Raw genomic sequence first — 17,555 nt, 5'->3', positions numbered from 1 at the left:
AGACGCATGAGGGACTTCTCCTCCCGCTCCTTTCGTTGGACAATTTCAATTCGCCGAGCATCAGAATGCTTTTCGAATGCTGCATAGGACTAAAACTGCTTTACGTGCCATCACCGTATACAAAAGTATACATATTGTGCTGACAAAGATACCTTTTACTAACCATCTAATGCTTTTGGATATTGTGGCTCGATAAATTTCTACGACCATTTGAGGCTAAGGGAGCTTTCTATTTGCTCATGTGGCGGCTACGGACATTTTATTATCATTGACGATATCTGTATCGGTTCACAATTGGCCGACTAATTTGCACTAATTTTTTGTAATCCCACTGTGCGTCACTTGTTTAACTGCCCAGTTAGACCCACTTAATGCCATGGCAGCATCTTCTCTCCTTAACATACTCAAAGGAACGGTGTTGTTTTCATCGTAGCTCTCCGATGAGGATGATTCCATCAAAAAACTTTAGAAACCGATAATTGCTCTTTTCTTGTTGCCTGGAAGTGTCCTTTTTGCTTATGGCTGACGGCAGTGAATAAACCAAACAAGTTACTAAGCAACAGGCAGTAATAAAATTTTAGTCGGAACCCTAGACATATAACAAGAAAATAAAGAAAGAAAATAAAAAAAAAATAATCGAAATAAAAAATTATATTTAGGCTCTAAAAAAAAAGAAATCCCCTATAAAAAAATTTGATTCAGAAGAAAAGATAAGCTTACATTTGTTGCCAAAGTAATGGATAACATTCACAAATTCCAAATCGTAAATTAGAAAGAAAATATTTTAAGAATTTCAAAGTCTAGGTCAGTATTAGACCAAGGACCAATATCCTGATTTGGCCAAACAGCAAAACCCAAAATATACCTACATTGTCCTTCAGTGTCCTGTTTGCTAATGGCTAACGGAAGTGAATAAACCAAACAAGTTACCAATCAACAGGCAGTAATACAATCCTAGTCGGCACCCAAGACAAATAACCAGACAATTGATTGTTTAAATGATTGATGACAAAAGATTGTGTTATGTTTATTCGTTAATAAAATAAAGGTAAAAATTTATAAAAATTTAACAAATTATAAAGGTTAACCTTACGTGTTTAGTTAAGTTACCCAAGCAAAAAGGTAAGAATCAAGGCCTGAAGGGCTTTTATACAAATTTACATATACATTATCAATTTTACTGTTTATGATCAGACTGCAAAAACATTTAGTGTTCAATGGATGCGGTTCATACCACATTCAACCCTTTTTGCGTTGCCCACTTTAGGGTTGACCATCTTCGCCACCCATTTTAGGGGTAACCATCTTCGCCACTCACTTTAGAGTGACCATCATAGACATCCTCGCCTCCGTGAAATGACCCGGATGGGGAGGCTTCACCACTCAAATCTTCTGCATCCACATCTAAAACGGCAAGTTTGATATTGACCTTCTACAAAAACCGGAATGGGTACTGATTCTTGCAGAGCGGGCCACGGCATCTTTGCCAGTAAGCAATTCAACAACTTTTCCACGCTTCCACTGAGTGCGGGGAATGTCTGAGTCGCATATAAAAACAAGGCTTCCAATGTTGACAGGATGAGAAGGAAGACACCATTTTGTGCGTTGAGTTAGCTCCGGCAAATATTCCCGAACCCATTGATGCCACATACCATTTTTCAAATTTGCACAATACGCCATTGCTTAAGAGGGCACATTAGACGAGGTTCATATGGCGCTGGTGTTTGGGTTGAATTTGCACAGCCCATTCAAAAGTGATTTGACGTCAATGGGTGGGGATCTTCTGGTGTAACAGCCAAATGCGTCAATGGTCTGGAATTAACCATATTCTCAGCTTCAATTAAAAAACTTTGCAGGGTTTCAAGTCTGGGTGAATATTCGCGCAGTATCATATGAAGGACCTTCTTGACCGACTGCACGAGCCTCTCCCATGCACCACCCTCGCTTGGATTCGTCGGCGTGTTGAACTTCCATTGGATACCCAATGCTGTAAGATATGAAGTCATCTTATCATTATCAATAAAGTTTTTCTCACCCTGCAACTCTTTCTAGATACCAACAAAATTAGTGGCGCTTTATGAAGTTCCACGTCGGTTTATGAAGTTCCTAATGCATAACAGACAAGCATCACTAGATAGATCATTGGCTATCTTCAGATGGATAGCACGAACGGTTAAGCAGGTAAACAAGGCCATCCGGCCCAAAATAATCCAAACCAGTGTAAGCGAAAGCACGAACATATCGTGTAACACGATCTATCGACAATGGGCCCATTTGAGGTTGGCGCTCTCCGTTAGCGAAAGGCTTGACATCGTGACTGAATACTATTCAGCAATCGGCGTAACGATGGAACCCAGAACTTCAAGCGCACTTCGCCTCTTACGGTTGACAAATTGATGTGGCCATCCGAAAAACTTCACGTTGTATTCGTCGACATAAGTGCGTTTCGGCACATGCTACTTCTTCCACGCTTAGCTTGTCTTTGATAATGTCGACTCCTTTTATTTTTCGAAACAAATTTTTTACATATCGATAAACCCAAGCCATAGTGCGTTTTAATCTGGAATATTTGGAAAACCTGTTAATATCAGGACGTAATTTGCAAACCTGACGAGCCACATATATGACATATTTAGATCGCCGTTCTGTTTTGCTAGCATCCAGGCAGTTTTCCATTTGCAACTTCAAGGGCCATTGAGACTCATCCAAGTGTAAAAACTCCGGTCCATTTGTCCACCGTCCGCCCGCTTCATACTTAATGGGAAATTTTGCTCTTGTTGTGTCATCGGCTGGATTTTTAGATCCCGGACACCAATTCCAACTATCCATTTCGCTGCTCTCGGCCATCCTATAGGCTTCATATTATTTGTACTTCCGCTGATCAGAACGAATCCAGCGGATAACAGTACGAGAATCTGTCCAAAAATGGATTTTATTAACTTTTAGTTAGCAATTATCAAGTCCTTCATACGAACACCCATTACTGCTGCCTACAGTTCTAATTTGCGTATAATATGATAGCACAAGCAGATTTGCCTATTACAAATACGACTTTAATTCCGACCACACTTACCACACGCCAAGACGCTACTGTCGCCTTCGCTTCTTCGCTAGCATTAGTGAAAATATGCAAATCAACTTTGGTGTTGAAAAAATCTTGGCAAAAAAAGGTGAGAATAATCGTAAATTCGCATAAGAATCCAAATGGGTCATAAATTGACTATTTAGTGAAAACATTTCACGTTTGATGGGAACCTTGGTAAATTCTAAAATAGATTTCACCACTTTATGGAAATTGATACGAAAACCAAAAACAACTGGGTTTGGTAATCAGTGTATTCCTAATTTTTTTCTATATTATCTTTATTCAAAGACTCATCGCTGTTTCCTCCGTTGTGCGATTGTCCACAAGATCTCACCACCCATTCCGAATCGGAAATGATATTTCTTAGCTCAAATCCACCAGCACTATGAATTTTGATAACATCTTTTACAACACTTACAGCTTCGTCCTCAGTGTCAAAACAATCGACGTAATCGTCGACGTAGTAACGGTCGATTATACCATGCACTGCTCGAGGGGCTTCTTGCAAAAATCTTTGGGCATTTAAGTTTTTAATAAACTGGGCAATTATTGGCGAACATATAGCTTCAAATATCATCCTCTGCATAACGTACACTTCCACTTTTTCTTTTGTCCCCATTTCTCCACAAGAATCGCTGACAGTCCTGGTCTTCTTTGACGATTTTGATCTTATGGAACATTTCTTTAATGTCTCCACAAACGGCAACTGAGGCTTCGCGAAATTTAAAAATGGCTGAAATCAATGTATTATTTATGTCCGGCCCGCTTAAGAGACATTTGTTCAAAGACACATTCTGAACTTCAGAGGCGGCATCGAAAACGATTCCATTCTTGTTTATATTTTGCACTCCAAAGTGCGGCAAATAAAACGGGATTCTCGTTTACCTCGAGTTTTCTGGCATAACCTTTTGCTATATAGTCCCTGATTTTCAAATGATATGCACTCGCATAGTCACTGCTTCGGGCCATTTTGTTCTTCACATAATACAAACGTTTTAGAGCCATTTCATGCGATTCTGGAAATGAGGACAAATTTTCTTTCCATAGAAGTCGGCACTCGTATCGTTCATCGACCTTTCTTGAAAATTCATTTAAAAGTTGTAGTGCACGTTTATCCTCTGATGGCAAAGGCTTAGATGTAGTTACTTTTACATCGAGTGTCTCTATATCAAAGTACCTTTGCATCATGATGTTTAGTTGCTGTATGGGATCTTCCTTAGTGTCATTGGGCAACATACAACATACAACAACTTTCTGGCATGAAGGACAATCTGGTGGTGGTTACGATCGGTCCAGCGGCTGACAACAAGCGGGGCACTTCCAATGGACTGTTAAAAAGCAATGATGTAGGCTAAGTATTAATTTTGGTTGAACATTTTTGTAACTAACAAATTTTATTTTCGATACATCAAGATTTGTAGAACATTTCACCATACTTGCCAAATCAAAACTTTGTACTGGCAAAGATAGGTCTGACATCGTATAAACACTTTTAATGGTGTATCTTTTATCTCCTTCTCCGATTCTACTAAGTGTCACATCGAAAACTTCGGAGTCTTGAGCCACACAATGCCCATTAAGCCACTGTAACGATAATTGTTCCTGCTTTGTCACGTACCCCCATAGGAGGTCACTCCACCTTTTCTCTGGAGTGGCAATTGATGCTGGCGGTTGAGCTCCGGCTGTGGCTCAGTAGATGGGGCGCGGTTCTTTGCCAACACCTATTGCCAAAAAGTAGGGACAAAAAAACTAAAATCAACCAGCTTGTGGATGGACAAATACAGCGGGTACATAATCACTTGGAAATTTAACACACAGGACAATGTCTTTATCGGTTCGCTGGCATGCCGGTCATCCATGGCATGCCTCGGCCTAACCCTCCCCAAACCATGGTACTCCCATGGCCCACTAAATCGGAGTACCCCAAAAGCTTACTCACCTGTTCATTACAACATTCCTTCCCCTTTCTTTAGTTTCCTATCCCTTCATGGAAAAGAAAAAAAACCAAAAATATTTCATTCTATCATTCTTACAAAATTCGGCATTGTTTTTTTTTTGAGGTCACAACCTCCCTGATAATCTCAATTTTGACATTTATAACAAAAGCTTGTAATAACCAAAAAAGGTAGTTAAGAAATTAAAATGCAAGTTATCAAAACTAACAAATTCTTCGTGAAATATTCACTTTAGAGCAAAATCAGGAATTTGGATCATAATTAGCAAAATAATTTTCAAGCAAAAATTAAGGCTTTCAAATTTAATTTCTTAATCTTGTGATTTTCAGGTTCCTGGTTCCAATGGCGACTGTTCCGGATAAATGCCAATGGAGTCCCCGGGTATTGTGGTCTTGGTGGCAGCCTCTGCGCCCTTTTAGGTTCTCGTTTGTCCGTCCATCCGTCTAATCTTTGGTAAGTATTGTCGTGTTTAAGTGTATCTGTCGCAGTCAGTTCTTGTCTAAAAATGTTTTTTTCCTTTATTATTTTCTGGGGGTTTTCTGATGTGCTGCTTTCTCAGCACCGTAAGGTCAACATTGGCTGATGGGCAAGGAAATATCCTCTACTATCCACTACCTAACCTAACTATGAGCTCATGTTTAGGTTACTGTATCGAACCCAACCAAAGGGTAAGTAATAAAAAAGCTCGATGTTGTCCCTACCTAATTTCCTTTTTTATCTCTTTTTTTACCCAAAAAAAAAACTTTTATAACAAAATAAATCTGTCGAGAGTCAACCGTCTGTATGCCTGTCGGTTTATGGTCGGAGAAACGTTTTGGACTACCTTGTGGACATTGGTATGCGACAGCGTCTAGGTCCCTCAGTGGAGTAGCGACAGGGGTTGTGGATATGCCAATTGCAGCTGCTGAAGTCTTTTATATGTGTGGCAGTGGAGGTGGAAGAGTCTTGGCTTTAGCTTTTTTTTTAGACTTAAGTTTTTAGCTTTAAAATGTACATTATTTGATTTACTTTTTTTCTATTTCTTTTCAATGTTTTCTTCTTTAATAAATGTTTCTTTTTCTTTTACAGGTTTTTACAACTTTACTTTCTTTAAGCTTTTCGCTTTTTCTTTTATTCTTTTATTTTTCAAGTTCTTTTAAATCACTGAAAAATCGAGCATGGATACATTTGCGCAGTCATCTATAAAACCATAAGTAGAAATAATTTAATATTTTTCATATATTGGGATGGGCAATATTTGGAACAAAATGTTGCCGGTTTCACATAGGGCATGACAATTTCTCAGCTCGGGCTCTTGTGATAGTGCTGGATTTACATAACTCTTACCGTTTTTGTCAGTGTCCGCAACATCGTTATAAAGCAAATTGTTGTGATATTTCAAACACTCATTTTTTCACGTGGTTTTGTATACCTTTTCCATTTTTCGTCGCAAGACATTTCCAGAAAGTGTTTACACTTTTTGATTGACGTGCAGAGTCCCTTGCAGACAATACACTTTTTAACGGTGACACATGCGAACTTTCGGTTTGGTTGTGGCGACGAGGTATCGTGGACGATGTTAGGAGCTTCTTTTAAAAACCGACATTTCTCACCCCATTCCATTTGTCCATTAATCTGTAGTTTGGCAACCAACTCACTTAACAAAAATGGATTATAAAGATGATGTTCTCCACGAGCGTTTTTTAAGAACGTAGCCATGGTTGTCATCTTATTGGCGAAACTTACTATTGCCTCCAAATTATCATTGACCAAAGGGGGAATTTTACGGACCTTATCAATCAGGCTTTTGATGAGTTGTTCCGGTCTGCCGAAGGTTTCCCTTAAATTATTCATTCAAAATTGGCAGAGCTTCCCAATAATATTCCACAGCTTCACGAGCATTGCCTTTAATGGATTTCCTCAGGCGCATTATATTGTGCAGATTATTGTAAAGAAATTCATCGGTGTTACTGTAAAATGCTTAGGAGAAAGTTTGTCATTCCTCGGGCAATCCTGAAAATATTGGAAGGGGGTAAATTTTCTTTTGTGACAAATTAATATAAGGGTTTAGTGTGTTTAAAACACTATTTGGGAATTCATGTCCTGGTTCATAAGCTAGACAGTACATGGTTGACGAAATTGTCTTGGAATTTCCTGTTGCGTTACTTGCTTTGGCTGGACTAACTGGTGCGACTGTGTGGCGTATTATTGTGACGGCGGCGGTATGGCGGTTTGTTGTGGTGGCAGCTGTGATATGGTTTGTGATATACTTGATGGCTCCAATGTCCGATTACTGGCTGGTGGCTGCTGCAATGATGTTTGAGGATTCTGGACGGACAGCTTCGCGTGTTTTGATGTTAGTGCCTCAACCATGTCTTTTCTTAACTGCTGCATTTGAGTCTGTTGCAACTGCAATTGTTGCAGTTTGCAGCATTGTCTGCATTTGTAACATATTTTGTTGCATTTCGTGCATTTGCTTTGTAACTCACCCGCTTCGTTGACTGTTGTTGGCTTTTGTAAGGGTTGTTTTTCGGCTGCTGTACGGACGTCACAGGCAGAGGTCAATGCTGGCTTTTATGTGCGCTGCTGATCTGTAAAGTTTAGGTGTTCTTGGATTGATGGCGTGCATAGATGTGTCTCGTTGGTAGAAGCGGCGCCTGCTGAAGAAGTTTTGGTGATTTAATGGTGAATGCTGAAGAGTCATATCGATCAAGTATGCGTCAAAACGGGCTGGGGCTTTAACTTGATCGTTTACTTCTCTGCTGCGTTTCGGTGGCTTGTGACAATAAAAGATCAAATGTGAAAAACAAAGAACACAAAAACGACTTTAAACATAAAACAACTATGACGGCACTGTTTTTTTAACAATGAATAGGCAAATTAATTGACAACACAGGGCTGTAGATCACTCATCACATAAGAACGGCTTGACCCAAATTATTTGATGGCAGTGGTTGTTTTCTTGCAGCGGGAACCTGGCAAATTCCTTTGGTTGTAATGGCTGGAAATCACTGTCATACACAATCAATTCTGGCAATATTTTACAATTTTCAATTGCAATTTTGATTTTATTTTATTTATTCTTACTCTTTTTACACTTTGGCTGACTATTTCATTCACCCCGAGTTAATATAACCCGTTCAGACCCTAGCTACGTGCACATATGTCGGATATTTTAGGGAGGCCCACATGTCACCATATGCGATAAAGGGATGGACCCACGTAAGGATGGAGATTTTTCGGTTGTCAAAATCAGCGTATTATTGTATTCGCTACAGCGTGGTATGCGTTAGGGTGTTATAGACACCGCTCCCAATGAAATTCAGACCGTAGAGTTCAGTTTGTGTAAATGACAGTTTTCTGAAAGTGGAGGTAATTAAATAATGAATTCTGCCTATTGAACGACGAATTCCGTGAATTAAGAGAATAATTGATGTAGATAGGGATGGCAGTTTGGAACACCTTTTAGGGATGCCGTTTCGAAGACAGCCAGATTTTGGAACCTTTATACACGGCAAGAAATTGCACTTTTTCCATTGCATCATTTGATAGGATACCGGCAGGATAGTTAGGTTTGTTATGTGCGCGTCTTTGACATTGAATATCCCCCTTACGATCTTATTTGTCACTTTCGTGATTGGTTTTTAATAATTTTTGGTGGGCAACGCTTGGGGCTAAATATCAAGGAGAAAAAGAAAAAAGGGAAAGAGGCCATTAGGGGATTTATGAAAAAATGGCAAGATACCCTGGCTTCTTTTGCTCTGTTGGATTTGAAGATTGAAGCTGGTTGGACGTGTGGAGTCGAGTAAAATCATGTCTTTTTTGTTGAACCGATACTAGGCATATGCATTGTAGTGCGACCTAAATATCCCTTGTAAAGAAAAAGAAAGAAGAAAATATTAATTGTGTGACAGAAATAAGCATTAAAACCTGAATTTGTGATCTGAACAAGGGAAAGTGACACCTATAAAACAATAGACTACAATCTTAAAAGCTAAGATAGCTTACATGCTAAATGACCTGCAAAGGAAAATAAACGATCTAAACACTTACAAGCTAAATAAATCCACAAACTTATAATAAATAAAATTGCTAACTTACAAACTAAACAAAACCGCAAAATTACAACCAAGATTGAAACTACATATATAAACCTACCTTATCGGTCACGTCCAGCCATCATCACCGCTTCAATCACCGTGGGAGGCGCAGAGAACTGGCATGCTCCCACCAACATGCCCAGGTAATGAAAACCTTATGCGGGCTATTATTGCACATGTAACATTGGACAGACGAACTCTCGACGGACTTCTTCTTGTTTCCGCCTATATCTGTAAAGAAATGCAAAATAACAATATTTATTATTAATAGTGGGTAGTGGTAGGACAATTTTGAGTTTAGTTTACATAAAATTTACCTTTTTATCTGTCTTAGAAAAGGTGCCCAAGGCATCTTAGTTTCAGCTCAGCTTACGTAGCTTTAGTTAAAAAGTAGGTTATGACCAAGATATATTAATTGACAGGTAGTGGCAGTTGCCCAGCAACAAAATATTGAGAGCACTATTTGGCGAGAAAAAATTTTACTTAGCTGTTTACGGTATACTACCTGGTAATTATGCCTTGGTTATGACCCATTAACATAGGCCGATTGTGCTGTCTCTGAAAAGAAAAGGGAAAGAAAATAATTATTTCATCGCCACTTCATTAAAAAAAATACATATACAAAATAACTAACACAAATATAGTCACACAAAAAGAAAGGAAAGATACATACAATTAACAATAAACCGGCGGACATATACTGACAGACGGATCAATAGGTTACAGCTACGACTGCTGAGCCGGTGCCACCATCTACTGAGCCCGAAATCCAGTTATTCCAGAAGAAGAGGCAGACCCATCACCATTTTAGATGGGTACAATTTTTTCTCGCGAAGTACACTATCTGTCAACGAGTTTTGGTTGTGTGTGTGCATTGTAATTAAGAACCATACAACACACAAACAACGAAAAATGGCGCGAACAAGTAACATACTCAAAATTAGTGTTGCACTAATCACTGATTTTGACAGAAAGTGCACTCAATATTTTGTTGTTGGGCAACTGTTACTACCTGTAAATGAATATATACTAGTCTCTTTTGAGCATACTATTTTGGGGTTTCTTGATTTAAACTCTTTAATGTTTTGTTCTCTTGAGTTTTAAATTCAAATTGTTCTTTTGAATCGTTCTGTTCTTATCTTTATTTCTTTTTCTGACAATTTTAAAATCTGATTCCTTTTATAGTTGGTCATTGAATGTATTCAGATGCCAAGAAAATAAATACCTTCGTTTATAACGTTTGAGAAAGTTTAAATAGTGATGTTGGCTTAGGTTAACTTAGGTTATTTCTGTCATCTTAATACCGTCAAACCTGCCAGGTTTGACGGTATTAAGTTAACAGATTTTTGTTTGCATTCTCTTTGTTGAAAATGATTTGTGGTTGTTGTACAAATGAGACCACCTTTTATTTTTTCGCCATGGAAAGTTCCATGACATAATACCAAGTAGTGTACCGTAAACCAAACCAAATTTTTGCCCGCGAAGTGCACTATCTCTCAACGAGTTTTGGTTGTGTGTGTGCATTAAGTTAAGAATCATAACACACACAAACAACGAAAAATGGCGCGAACTAGTAACGTACTCAAAATAAGTGCTGCACTAATCTCTGATCATGAAAGATAGTGCACTCAATATTTTGTTGTTGGGCAACTGCCACTACCTGTAAATGAATATATCTTGGATAGTTCCAAGGCGAATTTAAAAAGGTGGTCTCACGCAAACAGCTGCTAACAGCCGGCTAGGTTTGACGGCATTAGGGTGACAGATTTTTGTTTGCATTGTCTTTGTTGTTATCTTCTTCCTCAGATATTCTCTTCTCGTGTACAAACACGTATACTCACACACACACAAATTTCTTTGAATGTGTTGGCAAAACGTCGATCAGGTTGATGGCAAGATGGCGTATTACACCATATGATTTGTGGATGTTGTACAAATGAGACCACCTTTAAAGGTTTCGCCATGGGATAGTTTTAAGCTATATCGGCTGGCGATTTATTGTCCAGCCGATTTCAACCTATAAACATCAGCTCCAAATATTTTCCAACGAGAGAACAACAAGAACCAAAACATTACCACACAAATTGGTTTAGCAAGAATTGTATGCTTACTTAAAAAAAACAGTTCTAATTCATATACGGAATTCCAAACTAAAGGCAATGACCTCATCTATAATTTGGTATTGACACTTTTTTGTACGAATTTCTTTTATGGATTCCAGACTGGATTTTGTGTCCTCCGGTTTGAAACGGAAATCTGGAAGTATTGTTCAACAAAACCCAGTTCTGGGATATGTGCGATGTACTGAAATGAAGCCAATGACCTTCACTTTCATTTGGTGTATACACTTTTTTGTACGTAATTCTTTTATGGACTCCAGACTGGAATTTGTGTCCTGCTCTCCAGTTTCGAAACGGAAATCTGGAAGGTTTGTTCAACAAAAAAAAAACAGTTTTAGGATATGTGTCATATACCAAAATGATGGTAATGACCTCCCCTTTTTGTTCCAAATCCGTTCCTGTCCTCCTGACTGGAAGTGGTTAACTTTCGTTTAATATTCTGGGGACGGCAGTAAAAGCGGTTAACAATTTTCATGCATTTTGACTTTTTGTAACTTTGTGTAACCCAGTGAATAAGAAATTTTTTTGTTATCGAAAATTAGCGACTCGTTAACTTCACGCAGGTAAATTCGTCCAAAAGTATAAATCGATGTTTGTCTTGTATTCTTTACAACTATTTTTAAGTGGCGAAATAAATGTCTTGGTTGCAACCATGGCGGATTAAATAAGGTGGTTCGGCAGTATTAAGATGTCAGATTTTTGTTTCGATTCTCTTTTTTGTTATCTTCCTTCTCGCATAATCTCTGCTCATGTATGCATACGTGTACACACAAGCGCACAAATTTCTTTACCTGTGTTGGCAAAACGTCGATCAGCTTGATGGTAAGATGGCGAATTGCACCATATGATTTTTAGTTGTTGTACAAATGAGACCACCTTTAATTGTTTCGCCATGGACTTCAGCAACAAGCATCTTAATATGAAAACCATCGGATCTTATGTGAAAATCATGTTTTTTTTAATACATACCATTTTAGCTATTCCGTTTCATTATTGTTTAGCAGCCAAAATCACTAAAGTTTCCAATGGGGCATCTCTGTTTTAATAAGTGAAAAAACGGATTTCCGAAATTTTTTCAGTTATTCCAGAAAAGGAGGCAAATCCATCACCATTTTTAGCTGGGTACAATTTTTTCTCGTGAAGTACACTATCTGTCAACGAGTTTTGGTTGTATGTGTGCATTGTAATTAAAACCATACAATACACAAACAACGAAAAATGGCGCGAACTAGTAACATACTCAAAATTAGTGTTGCACTAATCACTGATTTTGACAGAAAGTGCACTCAATATTTTGTTGTTGGGCAACTGTCACTACCTGTATATATATACTATGCATTTACAGGTAGTGACAAGAAACCCCAGAATAGTATACTTGAGCATACTATTTTGGGGTTTCTTAAGTTTTAAAATCAAATTGTCCTTTTTTCCTTTGAATCGTTCTGTTCTTATCTTTATTTCTTTTTCTGACAATTTCAAAATCTGATTTCTTTTATAGTTGTTCATTTGAATGTATTCAGATGCCAAGGAAATAAATACCTTAGTTTTTAATGTTTTAGAAAGGTTTAATAGTGATGTTGGCTTAGATTAATTCAGGAAGGTGGTAGGGAACCTGTTAGAGGTAAGTACAGGTACCGATGTTGGGATACCTAGTGCGTGAAGTAGGTATCATGGTGAAGCCATGTTATTAGGCAACTGCCACTAGCTGCAAATGAATATATCTTGAATAGTTCACAAGGCGGATTAAAAGGGGTGGTCTCACGCGAACAGCCATTAACAGCCTGCCAGGTTTGGCGGTATTAAGATGACAGATTTTTGTTGCATTCTCTTTGTTGAGAATGATTTGTGGTTGTTGTACAAATGAAACCACCTTTAATGGTTTCGCCATGGGATAGTTCTAAGCTCTATCGGCTGGCGATTTATCGTCCAGTCGATTCCAACCTATAAACATCAGCTACAAATATGTTCCAACGAGAGAAAAACAAGAACCAAAACATTACCACACAAATTGGTTTAGCAAGCATTGTATGCTTACATACTTTGGAGGTGGAATAAAAATTCAGTATTGTCCAACCATTTAAAGCAGACGTTCCGTTTCAATATATAATATTAGTATTGGATACATCGACATGCGCCACTGCAAGTTTGAAACGGAAATCTGGAAACTTTGTTCAATAAAAAGCAGTTCTGGAATATATGCGGTATACCAAACTGAAGGTAGTGACCTCCACTTTCATTTAGTGTGCGCACTTTTTTTCACGAAGTCTATTTTTAGACCCCAGACTGGCTTTTGCCTCCTGCCCTCCAGCTTGAAACGGAAATCTCGAAAGTTTGTTAAAAAAAAAACAGTTCTAATATATATACGGAATTCCAAACTAAAGGTAGAGACCTCATCTTTCATTTGGTATTGACACTTTTTTGTACGAATTTCTTTTATGGACTCCAGACTGGATTTTGTGTCCTGCCCTCCAGATTGGGAGGATAATCTGGAAGAATTGTTCCACACAAAACTGTTATGGTATATGTGCGGTATACCTAAATGATGCCAATGGCCTTCATTTTGTGTGCGCACTTTTTTGAAGGAAGTCCATTTATAGACTCCAGAAACGCAGTTCTGGGATATGTGCGATGTACTAAAATAAAGCCAATGACCTTCACTTTCATTTGGTGTATACACTTTTTTGTACGTAATTCTTTTATTGACTCCAGACTGGAATTTGTGTCCTGCTCTCCAGTTACGAAACGGTAATCTGAAAGGCTTGTTGAACAAAAAAACAGTTTTAGGATATATGTCATATACCAAAATGATGATAATGACCTCCCCTTTTTGTTCGAAATCCGTTCCTGTCCTCCTGACTGGAAGTGGTTAACTTTCACTTAATATTCTGGTGACGACAGTTAAAACGGTTAACAATTTTCATACATGTTGAGTTTTTAGTCACTTTGTGTCACCCAGTGAATAAGAAACTTTTTTTGATATCGAAAATTAGCGACTCGTTAACTTCACGCAGACAAATTCGCCCAAAATTATAAATCGATGTTTGTCCTGCATTCTACACAACTATTTTTAAGTGGCGACATAAATGTCTTGGTTGCAAACATAGCGGATTAAATAAGGTGGTCTCACGCGAGCAGCTTTTAACAGCCGGCTAGGTTCGGCAGTATTTGTATTTTATTATGATAAAACCCATACAAAAGACAGTGTCTTGTATAAAGCGTGGGTTAGTTAATTAAAGAAAAAGAAACTTTAAAGAAAAGTTACAGATAAAATAAATTAATAAATAGTTATAAAAAACAAATAATTAATTAAAATGATTATAAATCAAAAATTTGAACCGTCGTTCATTACTTATAATTTGAATACTATTGGGAATATTATTCCAGAAACGTATAGCATTAACAAAGAACTGTTGTTCAGATACAAGATATTGAAGACGTATTTGTATTACTTGTTTACCTCTTGTAGAGTTGGCAAAACGCAATACAGAAGCCAGATAGGACGGTTCATTGGTATAAATTATCTTGTGGATCATTTGCAACGAGCGTATCTTAAGGAACGAGTTAAAAGAGACACTATATACTTGTCTGGCAAAGTCAGATACCCGGTCTCTTCTACGCAAACTAAAAATGTATCTTACGACATCGTTAAAGGCTACGTGCAATTTATTCCTATGAGTAACATCACAACCGTAAAAACCTCGCAAGAGTATAATAGTTTCGGCAGAATAAATGTCCTAGCCAAAAGCATTCTTATTGACAAAGGGGTATACTGCCCACTGTCATACTGACATGATTCTTCTATGAAAGTCTATCATCAAACTCCAAACCAAGGTTTCTTGCAGATGAAACAATCTCAATTGGGGCTCCAGCAAATGCCACATTGCGGCATTGTCACCCGATTCTTACCAATTACAAGGCACTTTGACTTTGTTGGATTTAAAAGTAGTCCGTTGGCATTTGCCCATGTGTTTATCCTATCCAAGTCATTATTAAGTCGAAGTACGCCATCGATCAGCCTCTCCGGCAAGGAGCTCATATACAGCTGTACGTCGTCGGCATACATATGAATACCACAGTTGCACAACTGTCCAGGAAGGTCATTGCTATATAAGGAAAAAAGGAGTGGGCCCAATACAGACCCCTGTGGAACACCTCTTGAGACTGGAAGATAACTAGAACACCGGCTATCAACACATACCGATTGGCTTCTATTCGAAAGATAGGAATATATAAGATCCGTTGTTCTTTCAGAAAATTTAAATAAATGTTTCAGTTTGAGGCAAAGTATATTGGGATCAACGGAATCAAATGCTTTCGAATCATTTAAAAGAACAAGAAAGGTATCTTTATCGCTGTCAATATCACTCCTTACATCCTCAACTACTTTCAAAAGTGCAGTAGTGCAACTGTGCTTTGGCCGGAAACCAGATTGAAAATCTGTTAGCAGCGAATTATTCGCAATATATTCTGATATTTTCCGGTTGACTAGAGTCTCAAATATCTTAAAGACCTATGGAAGTCTATTGGCCTAAATTGGGACTATCCTTGCCCGTTTCCAAGACTGTGGATAGCAACTCCTTAAAATAATATTGTTAAAAAGATGGCACATATACGCAAGAATAAAGGGTAGAATTATACTAAAAAAATTTTGGGTCAATACCATCAGAACCAATGGCATTAGACTTAATCGATTCTACAGCGCGAACGATATCGCTTTGTTCAAAACGTAGGTCTGGTGAGGTGTTGTTACTACTATGGTTTACGTTACTAAAGTCACTGTCGTAGAAATGTACGTTTGGCTCAAGAAAATATATGTTCAAGAAACTCCTATTAATCTCATCTAAATCAACATGTCTATCCATTGATGCATTATCACTTCCTATTCCAATTGACTTAATATGTCTCCAAGTATCTTTCGTGTTCAATGCCTCTTGAAATTTACGACTAAAAAAAGCTATTTTCTTCGTCTTTATACAAGAAGTGGTCTGATTCCTCGCACGCTTGTAATCATTAAAGAGTTCAGGTGTTCTAAAACGCTTCCATCGAGAGTAGGCACAATCTCTTTTACGTATCAATACTTTAATTTCATTATCAAACCACTGATTCCCATTCGAAAAAACAGTTCGGGTCTTCATCGGAACACATTTGTCGAAAATCTGACTCACATTACGCTGAAGAAATGCAGTCTGTTCATCTACGCAAGACATGCCATAAAGTTCCTGTCACTCAACGGTGCCAATTTCACAAAGTAGTAAGTTATAATCAACGTTTCTATAGTCTCTGTGCGTATATGTTATACTTGTATATTCCATTGGAACGCCGTAAGTCAAAAAACATAAATCATGTTTTGAAAATAGTGGTGCCGATAATTGATAATATAACTTCACATCAGTCTTGGGACTTACGAAGAACAAGTCAATAAGAGTCTCTGTTGTCGTTGTATAGTGTGTGGCAGTATTGGAATTAACAACATGCAACCCTATTGATTGCATGCTCCCCGTTAAATGTATCTCTTCAAACACATTACTATTAAAGTCACCAGTGACTATAATATCATTATAATGACTGTTTATATCCTCAAGTCTCTTCACCATGTCATCATATTGCACTCTTTTGTTCGGACGGTATACAACCCCAACCAGAATTTTTTTACGCAAACAGTGAAGTTCGGCAAAAATATATTCAACTTTGTCTGTTGAACTAGACGAAGCAATGGGTCTAAAATCTATGTCATGTTTTATATAGATAGCAACTCCACCACCCCTGCCATCCCGATCGGATCTTAAAAACCTGTAACCATCTACGGATACCAGTCTATTCCCATAATGTGGTTGAAACCATGTCTCAGAGATCAGGATGTCAGATTTTTGTTTCGATTCTCTTTGTTGTTATCTTCCTTCTCGCATAATCTCTGCTCATGTATGCATACGTGTACACACAAGCGCACAAATTTCTTTACCTGTGTTGGCAAAACGTCAATCAGCTTGATGGTAAGATGGCGAATTGCACCATATGATTTGTAGTTGTTGTACAAATGTTTAATTAATTAATTTAATTGTTTCGCCATGGACTTCAGCAACAGGCATCTTAATATAAAAACCATCAGATCTTATGTGAGAATCATGTTTTTTAAATACATACCATTTCAGCTATTCCGTTTCATTATTGCTTAGCAGATTTATTTATTTTGTGATAATTAATGAACCGTATGTTTATTTGACAGTTACCAATGCTGCCAAGTGCATTTTTACTTAAAAAAAGCGGTTTTAATCGCCAAAATCACTAAAGATTCCAATGGGGCATCTTTGTTTTAATA

General features: G+C 37.8%; 1 long non-coding RNA gene across 4 annotated transcripts; it reads right to left on the bottom strand.

Moving 5' to 3' along the window:
• Nucleotides 1–990: 990 nt before the first annotated feature.
• LOC106089907 (uncharacterized) lies at nt 991–8,335 on the bottom strand. Of its 4 annotated transcripts, none has more exons than XR_009398492.1 (3): nt 8,107–8,255; nt 2,061–8,049; nt 991–1,987 (listed from the first exon to the last, which is right to left on the bottom strand). It is a non-coding gene; the product is annotated as an uncharacterized LOC106089907 (long non-coding RNA). The 4 variants fall into 4 exon arrangements; XR_001221717.2 differs by having other exon boundaries at nt 991–4,806; nt 5,864–8,049; nt 8,107–8,213; XR_001221715.2 differs by having other exon boundaries at nt 991–8,049; nt 8,107–8,335.
• Between the last annotated feature and the right edge of the window lie 9,220 nt (nt 8,336–17,555).

Source organism: Stomoxys calcitrans, chromosome 1 (genome assembly GCF_963082655.1).
Source record: "Stomoxys calcitrans chromosome 1, idStoCalc2.1, whole genome shotgun sequence".
Taxonomy (NCBI): domain Eukaryota; kingdom Metazoa; phylum Arthropoda; class Insecta; order Diptera; family Muscidae; genus Stomoxys; species Stomoxys calcitrans.
Note: the sequence above shows the minus strand (reverse complement) of the source record. Positions and strands in the feature narration are given on the sequence as shown.